We start from the raw sequence: 14,192 nt of genomic DNA, 5'->3' as shown, positions 1-14,192 counted from the left end.
TCCTTCTCCAGGGGATCTTCCCAACCCAGGGGTTGAACCCAAGTCTCCTGTATTGCAGGAAGATTCTTTACTGTCTGAGCCAAAAGGGAAACCCCATACATACTAGGTATTTTAACTTAAAAATATATTCATAAAAGCATCATAAAAATCAGTAAATGTATCTACCACCCTCAGAAGTTTCCACTTGGTATTCTCCTCTTTCCTTTCTTCCTTTTCCAACCAATCACTGAATTGACTTACATCCTCAGATCAGTTTGCGTTTTGTAATATTCTGTGCAAGTTGAATCATACAGTGGGTGATTTTGTATTCAAGTCTTCACATGAAAACATGCCATTGTTTCACTGAGTAAATAACAGAATAAGTGGAGAGGCTAAATATTAGGGTTGTGTATGTACACCTTTTTGAGAACAACTAAAAAGTTTCTAAGTTGGTTCTGTTGTTTGTCATGCCCAGTGGTAGGGTTTGAAGGCTCCAGTTGCTCAGTATCCTATGCAGCATTTGGTGTAGCTAATCTTTCCAATTTTAGTCATTCTACTCTGCGTGCAGTTGTATTTCACTGTAGCTTAAATTTGCATTGCTATAATGATTAAGGAACATAATTTTATGTGTTTATTTGACATTTGTGTATCTTATTTGGAGAAACCTCTTTTCAAATACTTGCCATTTTATTGTTTTCATGTTGTTGAATTTTGAGTTTTGCATATTTTTGCTTTCCTCGTGGCTTAGATGGTAAAGAATCTGCCTACAATGCAGGAGACCTAGGTTTGATCCCTGGGTTGAGAGGATCCCCTGGAGAAGAAAAACGCTACCCACTCCAGTATTCTTGCCTGGAGAATTCCATGGACAGAGGAGCCTAGAGGGCTACAACACATGGGGTTACAAAGAGTTGGACACAACTGAGCAACTGACACTTTTTTACGTATTTTGCATTCAATTCCTTTATCAGATATGCACTTTCCTTAGTTATTCTCCCAGTCTGTTATTTGTCTTCTTATTTTCCTAGTAGTGTTTAGAAGATAAGCTGCCCAATTTCCCAATTTCTTGTTTTAAGAGCCGTGCTTTTGGCATCACGTAAAACCAAAGTCCTAGAGATATATCCTATTTTTTTTAAATCACAGTATATTTCTGTAAATTTAGCCTTTCTTTAATTTCTCTTTTTTTATTTCAGTAATTGCTTATATCCTATAAACTTCCTAAACTCACTTATTTTCCTACTTACATATTATAGATTTCATTAGTTTTTTCACAATCAGGTTTTCAGTGAATACTGACAGTTTTAATTCTGTTTTTTTTTTTTAAATTTCTTAATTGGTAGAAAATTGCTTTACAGTGTTTTGTTGGTTTCTGCTGAACAACAATGCAAATGCTAGTTATCCCCTCCCTCTTGAGTCTCCCTCCTGTCTCCTATCCCACTCTCCTATGTCATCACAGAGAGTTTTAATTCTTTCTTTAAATTAATTATATGTATTTATTTATGCTGTGCTGGGTCTTTGTTGCTGTGAGGCTTTCTCTAGTTACAGGGAGCAGGGGCTACTCTCTACTTGCAGCGTGCAGGCTTCTCATTGTGGTGGCAGCTCTTGTTGCAGAGCATGGGCTCTAGGGCACACAAGCTTAGTAGCTGCAGTTCCCGGGCTTCAGAGCACAGGTTCAATAGTTGTGGTACACAAGCTTAGTTGCTCCACAGCATGTGGGATCTTCCCAGACCAGGGATCAAGCACATGTCTCCTGCACTGGCAGGTGGATTCTTTACCACTGAGCCACCAGGGAAGCTCAGGAGTTTAAATTCTTATTAATTTAATATTAATACTTTCCATTCTCAATCTTTTTTATTTACTGCACTGAATAGAAACTCTAGATCAATGTTGAATAGAATGGAAAACATTTTTATCTTGTTCCTGATTTTGCTGTTGTTGTTGTTGTTCAGTTGCTCAAACATGTCTGACTCTTTCCGACCCCATGGACTATGCCACACCAGGCTTCCCTGTCCTTCATCATCTCCTGGGGCTTGCTCAAACTCAGGTCCATTGAGTCAGTGTTGATCTCCAAACATCTCATCCTCTGTCATCCCCTTCTCCTCCTGCCTTCAATCTATCCCAGCATCAGGGTCTTTTCTAATGAGTCAGCTCTCTGCATCAGGTGACCAAAGTATTGGAGTTTCAACTTCAGTATCAGTTCTTCCAATGAATATTCAGAGTTGATTTCCTTTAGGATTGATTGGTTTGATTTCCTTGAGGTCCAAGTGACTCTCAAGAGTCACCACAGTTCTCCAACACCACAGTTCAAAAACATCAATTCTTCAGCCTGCAGCTTTCTTTATAGTCCAACTCTCACATCCATACATGACTACTGGAAAAACCATAACCTTGACTAGATGGACCTTTGTTGGCAAAGTAATGTCTCTGCTTTCTAATAAGCTGTCTAGGTTTTTCATAGCTTTTCTTCCAAGGAGCAAGTGTCTTGTAATTTTGTGGCTGCAGTAACCATTTGCAGTGATTTTGGAGCCCAAGAAAATAAAGCCTGTCACTGTTTCCATTGTTTCCCCATTTATTTGCCCTGAAATAGTGGGACTGGATGCCATGGTCTTCGTTTTTTGAATGTTGAGTTTTAAGCCAGCTTTTTCACTCTCCTCTCTCACCTTCTTTAAGAGGCTCTCTAGCTCCTCTTTACTTTCTGTCATAAGGGTGGTGTCACCTGCATATCTGAACTTATTCATATTTCTCATGGCAATTAGAGGAAGATAATGAAATTGTTATTTTTTACAAACTAAGTAATTTAAATATTCAATTCAGTCTCTCATTCAGGTCTGATTCTTTGAGACCCCATGAACCACAGCACTCCAGGCCTCCCTGTCCATCGCTAACTCCTGGAGCCCACCTAAACCCATGTCCATTGAGACAATGATGCCATCCAACCATCTTATCCACTATCGTCCCCTTCTCCTCCTGCCCTCAATCTTTCCCAGCATAAGGGTCTTTTCAAATGAGTCAGCGCTTTGCATCACACGGCCAAATTATTGGAGTTTGGAGTTTCAGCTTCAGCATCAGTCCTTCCAATGAACACCCAGGACTGATTTCCTTTATGATGGACTGGTTGGATCTCCTTGCAGTTTAAGGAACTCTCAAGAGTCTTCTCCAACACCATAGTTCAAAAGCATCAATTCTTTTGTGCTCAGCTTTTTTTATAGTCCAACACTCACATCCATACATGACCACAGGACAAACCATAGCCTTGACTAGACAGACCTTTGTTGACAAAGTAATGTCTCTGCTTTTCAATATGCTGTCCAGGTAGGTCATAACTTTCCTTCCAAGGAGTAAGCATCTTTTAATTTCATGGATGCAGTCACCATCTGCAGTGATTTTGGAGCCCAGAAAAATAAAGTCAGCCACTGTTTCCACCATTTCCCATCTATTTGCCATGAAGTAATGGGACCGGATGCTATGATCTTCGTTTTCTGAATGTTGAGCTTTAAGCCAACTTTTTCACTTGCTCTGTCACTTTCATCAAGAGGGTTTTTAGTTCCTGTTCACTTTCTGCCATAAGGGTGGAGTCATCTGCATATCTGAGGTTATTGATATTTCTCCCGGCAATCTTGATTCCAGCTTGCGCTTTTCCAGCCCAACATTTCTCATGACGTACTCTGCATAAAAGTTAAATAAGCAGGGTGAAAACATACAGCCTTGATGTACTCCTTTTCCTATTTGGAACCATTCTGTTGTTCCATGTCCAGTTCTAATTGTTGCTTCCTGACCTGCATACAGCTCTCTCAAGAGGCAGGGCAGGTGGTCTGGTATTCCCATCTCTCAGAATTTTCCACAGTTTACTGTGATCCACATGTCAAAGGCTTTGGCATAGTCAATAAGGCAGAAATAGATGTTTTTCTGGAACTCTCTTATTTTATCAATGATCTATCAGATGTTGGCAATTTGATCGCTGATTCCTCTGCCTTTTCTAAAACCAGCTTAAACATCTGGAAGGTCACCATTCACGTATTTCTGAAGCCTGACTTGGAGAATTTTAAGCATTTCTTTACTAGCGTGTGAGATGAGTGCAATTGAGATGAATGCAATTTAAGTTATATAAAAGAATTAAAGATTTTAAAATTTAAAAAATAAAAAACAAAAAAAATAAATAAATAAAAAGTTTAATAAATGCCAAAAAAATATTAATTTTTAAAATACCCTAAAAAGTAAAATAATTTAGTTTTAAGAATAATGTCACTTACAAATTACCTTTGTGATAATGTTTTAAGAAGTTCATTTCTATTCCTAATTTTCTGAGAGGATTTTTGTTTTGTTTTTTCTAGAGATTAACGTTGGATTTTGTCAACTTTTTTCTGTATCTATTAAGATATTCATTTATTATTATTTTAATTATTAATGAGTTAAAATGATGGATTACACTATTAATTTCCAAAGCACAACTCATCTTTGCATTTCAATTGATCATTACGCATTAATCTTTTATAGATGATTGGATTCAATGTTCTTGTAATGAATTTGTTTTGTTTTAGTATCAGTGTAATTTCAAATGAATTGGGAAAATGTCACTTTGTTTAGATATCTGAAAGAGTTTGTATAAAGTTGATATCTTTTCTCCTTAAATGTTTTTACATGTAGTTATCATTTCAATGGTCCTCATTCCTGTTCATAGATTTTGCCTTCATCTGATGATATTTTCCTTCTATGTGAATGACTTTTTAAAAAATGTTTGTAATATAGGTCTGCCAGTAATGAATACTTATCTGAAAAAGTCTTTATATTGCTCACCTTTAGAAATTATATTAATATTTCAACTGGGTATAGAATTTTAGCTTATTTTTCTTTTATTTCAAGATTAAAATATGTTCTACTCTATCCTCATTTGAATTTTTTTATAGTGAGAAATTGGCTAATCAATTGTTATCTTAATCTTTGTCTCTCTGTGCCTAATTATATCTGGATGTTTACAATTTTTTAATTTTCGTTGGCTTCCAGAAACTTGAAAACTATGTGTCAATATAACATTATAACATTTCTCTCTTGGGTTTTACTGTGCTTCTTGGATTCATTGCATTCTGCATTTTATCAAATTTGGAAACTGTAGGCTTTTTTGTTTTCTTGTTTTCCATATCCCTTTTCCATTTTAGTGGAATGCTTCACAAATACATTGGGTCTCCTGAATTTTTGCCATAGCTCACTGATGCTTGCTCCAAGTTTGTCAATTCACTGAGCTAGTGCAGTAGCAGGGCTCACCTCATTTGTTTTCCATTTTTCAGTGATCACTATTTGTCATTGCATTGTGTCTAGTATTGTAAAGTTTTTTGTTTTGTGTATTATGATGATTTGATAATACAATTATCTAGATTTTGGGGGCAGTGGAAGGAAACATGATCCCTTTTCTACCATATTGGTCCCAAATGCTAGGAGTATCGTTAGATAAGAAAGGAGTCAAGCATTTGTCTAATCAAAATTCAGCAATGACTCACTTTTCTCATAGACAAAGTCAAGTTTGTATTAATGGCCTATCAAGCCTGTAGTCTTCCCTAAATTACCTCCCTGATCTTATTTCTTCCTATTCCTAACTTTGGTCCAGCTACATGGATCTTTCTTATGTCACTCTAACATTTCAGTCACACTGTATTCTTTAGGTCTTCACACTAGGTAATAGCTCTATGTGGATGTTATATTCTTCCTCATCTCCAACCTGCTTGGCTCATACAACTCCATGAAAGGTTTTCTCATGTGTCACTTCTCTGTGAGGCTTATCTTCACACCATCTTATTTAAAATTGCAAACTCCTTCTCTCCTGTTTTTCTGATTCATATTACCCCAGCTCTACATTTATTTCTTCCATAATACTTATCACATTGCAACCCATTAATTTTGAAATTAAAAGATGCTTACTCCTTGGAAGAAAAGTTATGACCAACCTAGATAGCATATTCAAAAGCAGAGACATTACTTTGCCAAATAAGGTCCATCTAGTCAAGGCTATGGTTTTTCCAGTGATCATATATGGATGTGAGAGTTGGACTGTGAAGAAGACTGAGCGCCGAAGAATTGATGCTTTTGAACTGTGGTGTTGGAGAAGACTCTTGAGAGTCCCTTGGACTGCAAGCAGATCCAATCAGTCCATTCTGAAGGAGATCAGCCCTGGGATTTCTTTGGAAAGAATGATGCTAAAGCTGAAACTCCAGTACTTTGGCCATGTCATGCGAAGAGTTGACTCATTGGAAAAGACTTTGATGCTGGAAGGGGTTGGGGGCAGGAGGAGAAGGGGACGACAGAGGATGAGATGGCTGGATGGCATCACTGACTCGATGGACGTGAGTCTGAGTGAACTCCGGGAGTTGGTGATGGACAGGGAGGCCTGGCATGCTGCAATTCATGGGGTCACAAAGAGTCAGACACGACTGAGCGACTGAACTGAACTGAACACGTTAATTAAAAACAATAATGATTTAGTGATTTCTTATCTTCACTCCCATGACCACTGTACTCTTGCCAGAAGGTAGGTTCTACCAGGGCAGGATTCTGGTTTGGTTTTGTTTTGTTTTTTTGGTCTCTATAATGAAGACATTTGTTGTAGCTTCTTAATAAGTATTTACTGATTAATAAAACCTACAATTTAATGGAGCCATCGCTGTTTATTACAAATGCAGAATACTATCTTAACCATTGCTAGCAAAGGCTTAAAATACAGTGTAGGAAACTGAAAACTCAACCAAAAATAAGATTACAGTGTAGGGCATTTGTAAATTCTATTCCACAAGTAGGATGTGCTTTCTTTTTCCTTTTTTTGAGAATCGTAAGAGAAAACGTTTCCCCTCAGGAATGGTGATTTGTATGCAATAAGTGCCTATAGGACCCTTCAGTTCAGTTGCTCAGGCATGTCTGACTCTTGGGGACTCCGTGGACTCCAGCACACCAGGCCTCCCTGTCCATCGCCAACTCCCAGTTTATTCAAACTCATGTCCATTGAGTTGGTCAGGTCATCCAACCATCTTACCCTCTGTCATCCCCTTCTCTACCTGCCTTCAATCTCTCCTAGCATCAGGATCTTTTCAAATGAGTCAGCTCTTTGCACCAAGTGGCCAAAGTAATGGAGTTTCAGCTTCAGCATCAGTCCTTCCAATGAACATTCAGGACTGATTTACTTTAGAATGGACTGATTGGATCTCCTTGCAGTCCAAGGGACTCTCAAGAGTCTTCTCCAACACCACAGTTCAAAAGCATCAATTCTTCAGTACTCAGCTTTCTTTATAGTCCAATTCTCACATCCATACATGACTACTGGAAAAACCATAGCCTTGACTAGATGGACTGTTGTTGGCAAAGTAATGTCTCTGCTTTTTAATACGCTGTCTAGGTTGGTCATAACTTTTCTTCCAAGGAGCAAGCATCTTTTAATTTCATGGCTAAAGTCACCATCTGCAGTGATTTTGGAGCCCAAGAAAATAAAGTCTGCCACTGTTTCCACCATTTCTCCATCTATTTGCCATGAAGTGATCGGATCAGATGCCATGATCTTTGTTTTCTGAATGTTGAGTTTTAAGCCAACTTTTTCATGCTCCTCTTTCACTTTCCTCAAGAAGCTCTCTTGTTCTTTTCTTTCTGCCACAAGGATGGTGTCATCTGCATATCTGAGGTTAGTGATATTTCTCCTGGCAAACTTGATTCCAGCTTGTGCTTCATCCAGCCCACGGGGGTGGGCTTTCTCATGATGTACTCTGCATTTAAGTTAAATGAGCAGGGTGACAATATACAGCCTTGACGTAGTCCTTTTCCTATTTGGAATCGGTCTGCTGTTCCACGTCTGGTTCTAACTATTCCTTCCTGACCTGCATACAGATTTCTCAAAAGCAGGTCAGGTGGTCTGGTATTTCCATCTCTTGAAGAATTTCCCACAGTTTATTGTGATCCACACAGTCAAAGGCTTTGGCATAGTCAATAAAGCAGAAATAAATGTTTTTCTGGAACTCTCTTGCTTTTTCCATGATCCAGTGGATGTTGGCAATTTGATCTCTTCTTCCTCTGCCTTTTCTAAAACCAGCTTGATCATCTGGAAGTTCATGGTTCATGTATTGCTGAAGCCTGACTTGGAGAATTTTGAGCATTACTTTATTAGCATGTGAGATGAGTGCAATTGTGCGGTAGTTTGAGCATTCTTTGGCATTGCCTTTCTTTGAGATTGGAATGAAAACTGACCTTTTCTAGTCCTATGGCCACTGCTGAGTCTTTCAAATTTGCCGGCAATATTGAACGCGGCACTTTCATAGCATCATTTTGAGAATTTGAAATAGTCCAACTGGAATTTCATCACCTCTACTAGCTTTGTTCATAGTGATGCTTTCCTAAAAAAGGAAAGATATACCCATTTGAATGCAGAGTTCCAAAGAATAGCAAGGAGAGATAAGAAAGCCTTCCTCAATTTGTAAGACCTTAATGTATTTATTTTATCCCAATCTCTTATAGTCTTTTTTTTTTTTTTAGTTCTACCAGTTTATTTCTACTAACCTGTTATCCTCCACCTTCATGCACACATGCTCAGTCATGTGAAACCATGGACTGCAGCCCGCTAGGCTCCTCTGCCCATGGGATTCTGCAGGCAAGAATACTGGAGTGGGTTGCAATTTCCTTCTCCAGTGCTCTTAATAGTCTTTTTGCATTTTATGATTTCCATTCATTTATGAAGTATATTAGAGGAAGAGAGAAGTACATAAGTATAAAATCTGATTGTCAGGAGTGGAATTGGTATGAGTAGGGATTTAAGCACTGAGCATTAAATTCCAGGTATAATTAAGAATAAGTGGTCGAGGGAAGTTTAAAGCTATACAATCCTCCCTCAAGAAACAACAACAAAAAAATCAAACAGACAACCTAACTTTACACCTAAAGCAACTGGAAAAAGAAGAAATAGAAAACCCCAAAATTAGTAGAAGGAAAGAAATCATAAAGATCCAAACATAAAAAAAATAAAAAAGAAAGAAAGAATAGTAAAGATTAACAAAATGAAAACCTGTTTCTTTGACAAGAAACAAAATTGGCAAACCCTTAGCCAGATTCATCAAGAAAAAAAAGAGAGAAGAATCAAATCCATGAAATTAGAAACGAAAAAGGAGAGGTTACAAAAAACAATGCAGAAATACAAAGGGTTATAAGAAATTATTGACTGTGCCAAAGGCTTTGACTGTGTGGATCACAATAAACTGGAAGATTCTGAGAGAGATGAGAATACCAGACCACCTGACCTGCCTCTTGAGAAATTTGTATGCAGGTCAGGAAGCAACAGTTAGAAATGGACATGGAAAAACAGACTGGTTCCAAATAGGAATAGGAGTACATCAAGGCTATATATTGTCACCCTGCTTATTTAACTTCTATGCAGAGTACATCATGAGAAATGCTGGACTGGAAGAAACACAGGCTGGAATCAAGATTGCCCGGAGAAATATCAATAACTTCATATATGCAGATGACACCACCCTTATGGCAGAAAGTGAAGAGGAACTAAAAAGCCTCTTGATGAAAGTAAAAGAGGATTGTGAAAAAGTTGGCTTAAAGCTCAACATTCAGAAAACAAAGATCATGGCATCTGGTCCCATCACTTCATGGGAAATATATGGGGAAACAGTGGAAACAGTGTCAGGCTTTATTTTGGGGGGCTCCAAGATCACTGCAGATGGTGACTGCAGCCATGAAATTAAAAGACACTTACTCCTTGGAAGAAAAGTTATGACCAACCTGGATAGCATGTTGAAAAGCAGAGACATTACTTTGCCAACAAAGGTCTGTCTAGTCAAGGCTATGGTTTTTCCTGTGGTCATGTATGGATGTAAGAGTTGGACTGTGAAGAAGGCTGAGCGCCGAACAATTGATGCTTTTGAACTGTGGTGTTGGAGAAGACTCTTGAGAGTCCCTTGGACTGCAAGGGGATCCAACTAGTCCATACTGAAGGAGATCAGCCCTGGGATTTCTTTGGAAGGAATGATGCTAAAGCTGAAACTCCAGTACTTTGGCCATGTCATGCGAAGAGTTGACTCATTGGAAAAGACTTTGATGCTGGGAGGGATTGGGGGCAGGAGGAGAAGGGGATGACAGAGGATGAGATGGCTGGATGTCCTCACTGACTCGATGGACGTGAGTCTGAGTGAACTCCGGGAGTTGGTGAAGGACAGGGAGTCCTGGTGTGCTGCGGTTCGATTCATGGGGTCGCAAAGAGACACGACTGAGGAACTGAATTGGACTGATATGGCAATAAAATAGATAACCTGGAAGAAATGTACAGATTCTTTGAAAAGTTCAATCTTCAAAGACTGAACCAGGAAGAAATAGAAATTATGAGCAACTCCATTACAAGCACTAAAATTGAAGCTATGATCAAAAATCTCCCCCAAACCAAAATCCCAGGACCAAATGGCTTCACAGGAGAATTCTATCAAACATTTAGAGAAGAGTGAATGCCTATCCTTCTAAAACTCTTTCAAAAAATTACAGAGGAAAGAAAACTTCCAAACTCATTTTATGAGGCCACCATCACCCTGATACCAAAACCAGACAGAGACAACACACAAAAAAGTAAACTTCAGGCCAATATCACTGATGAACATAGATGCAAAGATCCTCAACAAAATTTTAGCAAACAGAATTCATCAATATATCAAAAATCTCATACACCACAATCAACTTGGGTTTATTCCAGGGATGCAAGGATTCTTCAATATACAAAAGTCAATCAATGTGATACACCATATTAGCAAATTGAAAGATAAAATCCATATGATCATTTCAATAGATGCAGAAAAAGCCTTTGAATAAAATTCAGCACCTATTTATGATGAAAACCCTTCAAAAAATGGGCATAGAAGGAACCCACCTCAACATAGTAAAGGCTATATATGATAAGTCTCCAGCAAACATTATTCTCAGTGGTGAAAAATGGAAAGCATTCCCCCTAAGATCAGGAACAAGACAATGGTGTCCACTTTTGCCACTATTATTCAACATAGTTCTGGAAGTCCTAGCTACAGCAGTCAGAGAAGAAAAAAAAATAAAAGGAATCCAGATCAGAAAAGAAGAAGTAAAACTCACACTGTTTGCAGATGACATGATACTGTACATAGAAAACCCTAAAGATAGTATCAGAAAATTACTTGAGCTAATCAGTGAATTTAGCAAAATTGCAGGATACAAAATCAATACACAGAAATCACTTGCATTTCTATATACTAACAATGAAAAATCAGAATGAGCAATTAAGGAATCAATCCCATTCACCATTGCAACAAAAAGAATTAAATATATAGGAATAAACTTACCTAAGGGGACAAAAGAACTCTACACAGAAAATTATAAGACACTAATGAAAAAAATCAAAGATGACATAAACAGATATTCCAGGTTTCTGGGTAGGAAGAATTAATATTGTAAAAATGACTATACTACCAAAAGCAGTCTACAGATTCAGTGCTATCCCTATCAAAATACCAGTGGCATTTTCACAGAACTAGAACAAAAATTTTCAAAATTCATATGGAAAAACAAAAGATCCTGAATAGCCAAAGCAGTCTTGAGAAAGAAGAATGGAGCTGGAGGAATCAAGCTTCCTGACTTCGGTTATACTACAAAGCTACAGTCATTGAGACAGTATGGTACTGGCACAAAAACAGCAATATAAACCAATGGAGCAAGATAGAATGCCCATATATAAACCCATGCACCTATGGGTACCTTATTTTTGACAAAGGAGGCAAGAATATACAATGGGGCAAAGACATCCTCTTCAATAAATGGTGCTAGGAAAACTGGGCAGCTCCATGTAAAAGAATGACATTAGAACACTTCCTAACACCACACACAAAGATAAACTCAAAATGGATTAAAAAGACTTAAATGTAAGACCAGAAACTATAAAACTCTCAGAGGAAAACAGGCAGAACACTCGATGACATTAATCAAAGCAAGATCCTCCATGAGTAATGGCAATAAAAGCAAAAGTAAACAAGCAGGACCTGATTAAACTTAAAAGCTTTTGCACAGCAAAGGAAACTATAAGCAAGGTGAAAAGACAACCCTCACAATAGGTAAAATAATAGCAAATGAAACAACTGACAAAGGATTAATTTCCAAAATATACAAGCAGCTCAGTGCAACTCAATACCAGAAAAACAAACGACCCAGTCAAAAAGTGGCAAAAAGACCTAAACAGACATTTCTCCAAAGAAGACATACAGATGGCTAACAAACACATGAAAAGATGCTCAACATTGTTCATTATTGCTTCCCAGGTGGCTTAGAGGGTAAAGCATCTGCCTGCAATGCTGGAGATTCAGGTTCAATCCCTGAGTCAGGAAGATCCCTTGGAGAAGGAACTGGCAACCCACTCCAGTACTCTTGCCTGGAAAATCCCACGGATGGAGGTGCCTGGGAGGCTACTAGAGAAATGCAAATCAAAACTACAATGAGATATCACCTTACACTGTTCAGAATGGCCGTCATCAAAAAGCCTACAAGCAATAAATGCTGGAGAAGGTGTGGAGAGAAGGGAACACTCTTGCACTGTTGGTGGGAATGTAAATCGATACAGCCACTATGGAAGATGGTATGGAGATTCCTTAAAAAACTAGGAATAAAATCACCATATGACCCAACAATCCCACTCCTAGGCATATGCCCTGAGGAAACAAAAATTGAAAGAGACACATGTATCTCATTTTTCATTTCAGCACTATTTACAATAACTAGAACATGGAAGCAACCTATATGTCCATCAACAGATGAATGGATAAAGAAGTTGTGGTACATATACACAATGGAATATTACTCAGCCATAAAAATGAACATATTTGAGTCAGTTCTAATGAGGTGGATGGACCTAGAACCTATTATACAGAGTGAAGTGAGTCAGAAAGCGAAAGATAAATACTGTATTCTAGCACATGTATATGGAATCTAGAAAAATGGTACTGAAGATTTATTTACAGGGCAACAGTGGAGAAACATACATAGAGAATAGACTTATAAATATGGAGAGCGGGGAGGAGAGGGTGAGATATATGGAAAGAGTAACATGGAAACTTACATTACCATAATGTAAAAGAGATAGCCAACAGGAATTTGCGATATGGCTCAGGAAACTCAAACAGGGGCTCTGTATCTACCTAGAGAGGTGAGATGGGGAGGGAGATGGGAGGGAGATTCAAAAGGAAGGGGATATATGTATACCTATGGCTGATTCATGTTGAGGTTTGACAGAAAAAAAAAAATTCTGCAAAGCAATTATCCTTCATTAAAAAATAATTTTAAAAAAAAGAATAAGAGGTCACTGTTGCAATGAACTGGGGCCTCCTACCCAATGGCTAGCACCAATTTAACAGCCGTCTTAGAAGCAGACCCTCCATCCTCAGTCAGGCCTTCAGATGATCACAACCCCAACTGGCATTGTAATTTCAATTCATGAGAGACTATAGTTAGATCAGCCTAGTTAAGCTGCTTCCCAAATCCTGGTAATATAGAAATCTATATTTGCTTTAGGACACTATGTTTTGAGGTAATTTGCTGCACAGCTATGAAAAACTAATACATATAGTTAAAAAAAGAAGAAGAATATTTGACCTAACTTCATTGTATTATATGAGCCTATAGTGTGGGAGGATTACTCCTGCTGTTGTTGATTACTAGTTTCTACCCAAAGCCTGAATTGTTGAAGGACTAGAGTGAAGATAAATCAACTGAGAGAGAAGTAAAATAAATGGTGTATTAAAACCATATACAGTAAGAAGTAGGGCTGGATATTGGATGGTACTTTTGATACCACAGGCAACAAGTGTACCAGGTACAAAGGTTTTTCACAATGTTGTAGGTAGGTCAAAATATTTACAGCCATGTTCTTAATAATGCTTCCCTGGTGGCTCAGATGGTAAAGCGTCTGCCTACAATGCGGGAGACCCAGGTTCGATCCCTGGGTTGGGAAAATCCTCTGGAGAAGGAAATGGCAACCCACTCCAGTACTCTTGCCTGGAAAATCCCGTGGATGGAGAAGCGTGGTAGGCTACAGTCCATGGGGTCGCAAAAAGTCGGACGTGACTGAGCAACTTCACTTTCACTTTCTTTCTTAATAATACACATCATTAATTGTGCAAACATTCACAGAGCTTGTAACATGTGTTGGGCTCTCTACAAAGCACTGAACAACACACTGTGATGTGAAA

The 14,192-nt window shown here is 38.2% G+C and overlaps 1 non-coding gene across 1 annotated transcript; it reads left to right on the top strand.

Moving 5' to 3' along the window:
- Positions 1-13,882: 13,882 nt before the first annotated feature.
- Positions 13,883-13,954, top strand: TRNAC-ACA (transfer RNA cysteine (anticodon ACA)). Its single transcript has one exon. It is a non-coding gene; the product is annotated as a tRNA-Cys (tRNA).
- Positions 13,955-14,192: the final 238 nt, after the last annotated feature.

This window comes from Ovis aries, chromosome 14, assembly GCF_016772045.2.
Source record: "Ovis aries strain OAR_USU_Benz2616 breed Rambouillet chromosome 14, ARS-UI_Ramb_v3.0, whole genome shotgun sequence".
NCBI classification, from domain to species: domain Eukaryota; kingdom Metazoa; phylum Chordata; class Mammalia; order Artiodactyla; family Bovidae; genus Ovis; species Ovis aries.
This window is presented reverse-complemented; position numbering and strand designations above follow the sequence as displayed.